This window comes from Pundamilia nyererei, unplaced genomic scaffold, assembly GCF_000239375.1.
Source record: "Pundamilia nyererei isolate P.nyererei 1_Seehausen unplaced genomic scaffold, PunNye1.0 scaffold00071, whole genome shotgun sequence".
NCBI lineage: Eukaryota > Metazoa > Chordata > Actinopteri > Cichliformes > Cichlidae > Pundamilia > Pundamilia nyererei.
Genome location: NW_005187472.1, coordinates 1747481 through 1752092, shown reverse-complemented (window position 1 = coordinate 1752092; position 4612 = coordinate 1747481).

Sequence of the window (4612 nt, the reverse complement as noted above, 5' to 3'; positions counted from 1 at the left end):
AAAAAAGTGTTTTTCTTTCACAAATGTGGGGATTAAGTTGTGTTAAAATGTACAAAACAGTGATGTCATGTTTTGTGACGAGGACCCAGGCACAGAGAGACTTGATGATTTTAAGTATCGTATGATTTAATAAAGAGATTTGCAGACTTGCATAGAGATGGTAAAATTATGATGACTGATAACAGAGACGAAGACAACAGATGACGAGAACAGGGAGGAACAGGGATTTAAATGCACCAAGGAGACAGTCAGAGGGAACTCGGGACAACTGGAGACATTTAAGGATGCAGGGACTGACAGAGACAGGGAAGAAGTCTCATCGTGACGTGTAAAGTGTATTTTGCCTGGCTGGGCAGCTCTCTGGGTGCTCAGCACCTCCAAAGCTCTGATCCTAGAATCGCCCCTGCTTTTATCAATGATTTTGTATACCATTGAACATCCTGAAATGACTGGTTTGTAATTGATGCAGAGTAGTGTTTATAAATGATTAATCAATGAGTTTTAGAACATGAAAACATGATTAATCAAAAGTGTTATACATCAGCTTATTCATCACTAACAAAGGGTTTAAAGCAGTGCTTGTAAACTATTAACTGATTATGAGAAATACTTTGTAGATGCTGTAGAGATAATTAAGTAACCATTAACTAATGTTTAATAGTGTGCACTTATTATAAAGTTTTACCGCCTCGCGGTCTAACTGCTGTTGGGAGGCAACAGCGTCGTTCGAGATTCACGATTCATTTTAATTCTCATTATGCAACACAGGGTTGTATAACAAAATTGCAGATGTAGTTCTTTTATGCAACTCACAAGAAAACAAATACAAATTTAAATTGATAAGCAAACTGAATGAATAATTAAAAAATAAACCTATTATTCATGAAGTCTAGCAGCCCGAGGACACAAACTGCTCTGACATCTGGAGGTACAGCAGCGGTTACTTTTGTATTATTTGCAATAATGGCAGCAGGGTGAACAGCCTGAGGTAGGTATATCCTTTAGTATCCTCTGGGCTCTCTTGAGACACATCAACTCATTGATATCAATGATTCAAGGTAGATGGGTCATTTTAATCCACATCGCAAAGCAGCTGGTGTTGCTTTAGGTAAGGATGTCTCCTATTGCTGCTCCAGCATTTACAGCATTTCATTGTATTCACATAGAAATGGATATGAGCATAGTTTTTGAATAGTGGACAAGTTATGAAAAATAAGAGAGTTTAAGTAGCTTTTTCTGTTCATTTAATTTTCTCTTGTTCTCCCCAGCACCTGCTAGGATGTAATAGGTGACAACCTCCAGACAATGGTGACAATACCCCAGCAAGCTGTTGACCAGTGACCATGAAGAATGCTACTAATGCTGCATTCCTTTTACCCTGGAAGTTGGATGTCGGAGTGATGTCAGTTCCAGGAGAAGAAGTTGGAAAAACAAGTTTGTTTTGGTCTTTTGCAAGGTAGAGCCATTCATCCACCACAATTCCTGTTTTTTTTGCACTTCATAGTGCCCCATCAGTGCTCTGGGTATTAGTCTCTAATCCATAACAGCGATAGCACCGATGGCAAATTTGACAGTTTTACTATTGTTTATATGCAATGCTGCCATCTTGGATTATGAAGTTAGAGCTCGTGGGGCTCCTCTGACTTTCTGAGCTGGAAATTTGACTTGAGGGGGCATTCCAGTTTAAAAATCAGATTTGAAACTCAGGAGTACTGATTTCTCTGTTCAAATGGAATGCAGCATAAGTGCCAAAGGGAAACTTCCAGATCTGAAAAATGAAGCCAACACAGAAAAAACTGCTGTTCCTCTACGTGCAACTTGAGGTTGTCTCCAAATCGAAATCAATCCCCAAAGACCCTCTTGTTAAAATCTACAACTTCACCGTTTTGGTATCTGTGTGATTTGTGTGTCTGAATGTAGCGTATGTGCAGTTTTTGAAAGTAGCTTGCTAACCAAGCTAGCCAGCATTAGCTTATAAAAAGAAATCCAAAAGTACTCCAACTTTTTAATTCATAAGCCCAGATTTGCTGGTGATTTGCAAGAGCACAAACTGAGTTTAGATGCATAAAAAAAGAGTAGTGTTAAGCATTTTTTAGAAAGAAGTTAAAGAATTGACACAAAGTATAGAGTAAAACATATTTAAAGCAAGTACACAAACTCATTTGCTAATGTTTGCAACACACTCTACTGCTAATTGGACCAAACTAAGTGAACTGAACTGACTGTGCCTCTGTTTAAAAAACAAACTGAAAATTTTTTGTGAGTCATCTGTTTATATATGTATTTATAAATCTGGCCTGTCAAGAGTGACTTTTGGCTCACCAACACTGAAAATCAAGATTGTGAAACCCACTGGGTGAAGTCACAGTGACGACGTTCATCTTCTATACTGTCTGTGCTAACTACGAGGTGAGGTATCAGTAAAGCATGTGCTGTGAGATGAGATTGTTCTCTCCAAACAGAAGAAACATGCATGCTAAAGAAAACAGCTGTTTTCTTTGAGAAACTGCATAAAAATGAAAATAAGGCACAGTAAGATGTAAATTGCTATAACCACAAACAGTAAGTCTTGGGAAGTCATGACACTCAATAGACAGGATGTCAATACTCGTCTTCACTCTTCCACCACTTGAGAGCAACACCCTGAGAAACACTTAGTGCCTCAAGTAGAGAGAGTAAGTCCCACCGACGAGTGACGACTCTACTCTTTTTGAAGGAAATCACCATCATTTAGAATATGGATCATTTAGCACACTGTCTGTCCAGAGTACAGAGGCAAAAACAGGAGGCTGCATGACCTGCAGCACAGCAAGGAGCAATTTATGGCTATTGGTGACTTTCTTGGACAGACAGAGCAGTTGGGACATTATGCTGGGAAAAATGATGATGTAGGAACAAACCATCTGCAATCCTTTCCCAATGCAGAGTTCACAGACCTGAAACAAAAAGCCAGGAGGCAGGAGGCAGGAGGTTGAATCTTTTTAATATTTTATACTGCCCAGATAGTTTTGCAGTCATCTGTGCACTTTGAGGACATGCATTTTGTTTTTCAAACCAAACAGGTTTTTATTATTTTGTGCATATGCACTTGTATTCACTTTCTAGCTGCATCCCTAGCCCTTGCGCTAAATAGAGAAAAATGCTGAGGTGTGAAATTGGGAGTCACTTGGAGCGCTGTATACTCATCGCTCTTATCAGCTGACCCATTTTTAATGGGATTTCCAAATCCATGTTCTGTGGTTGTGGGCGCCTTCTTGTGTGGTAAACGCGTTTGGTCATCCCTCACTGAGAGAGTCTGATTTTAGGCTCGCAAAGAGCATCATATTCATATTGCCTTATGGTTATACACGTATAACTAGCTAAAACATAAAAAAGGCTCAGTGAACACACACGCGCACACACACACACACACACACACACACACACACATAGAATTACATACATCCACACCTCTAATAAATTGCTTTAAGGTTTAAATGCATACTTGTCATTTATTATTAAGGGATAATCAGATTTTTTTTTAAATTAAAGACAGTGTAAACAAAGGCAATATCTGTTGTCAGGCTTCAAAAACAGCAGTGTTGATTTTCGTGAAAGATATGCTCTCATGACTCATCGAGTTACACCACTGACTAGCCAATTGGTGCAGTCTGCTGAAATCACATTTTCAGATCACCTTGGATAGCTTGGAACACAGACCGAATAGTTACTAAATAACAGGGACTACCGTAATTTTAAGAAAATAAAAAAGCATTTGACCCTTCGATTGACACACCTGTTTGCCAAAGCTTGATCATAAAAGGTCTTATGGAAGGGTGGCTGTCACGACAAATAAAATAAGACAGATTTTGTGGAGTGATTTATCCAAATTTGACATTTTTATGTACAGAGCAAGTCAGGAGAGAGGCACTGTCATGGTTTTGAGCTACATTTAAACTGGTGGTGTTGGGTATTTTGGAATTATGAAAACAGCATTTGCAGTAGGGCTGGGCGATATATCGAGTTTTTTTAAAATATCGATATATTTTTATACGAGATATAAGATGTGACAATATCCTTTATATCGATATAGTCTATGTCACGTTATAATTATACTTGTGTAGCCACAAGTTTGCCTCTCTTTCATCCACTTTTGTCTCTACGCAACGTTACTTCGCCTCTCCTCTCTCCTTCACTGAACACAACTCCCCCTCCTCCCCCATCGCTTTACCTACAGGCAGCGACAAGATGGACACGGCAAATCTCCGTTAACGAGTTACTGCGCATCGCCCCATGTGTGGGGCTGGACGGCGTTAACGTGTTAACAAGCTAACCACGCTAACGAGCTAACCACGCTAACGCCAGAGGGGCTGCACGGCCTAAAATCCTTTCATTCTCTCAAAAGTTGACAGTGCGCCTTATGTATGAATTCTGGTTGTGCTTGATGACCGTGAACCGATTTGAAGTGGTACAAGGCGTGCAGCAATCTGTCAAAAAAATGTTTTAATACGACTTTGGTAAGCTACGGAGCTGCACCGCTTGATGGATTGTCGGCGCATTACGGCTACCGAGGAGCCTCGCGGAGTGATACGTACTGTGCTTCAACGTAATATTACCGTATTGTGTGTGTAGA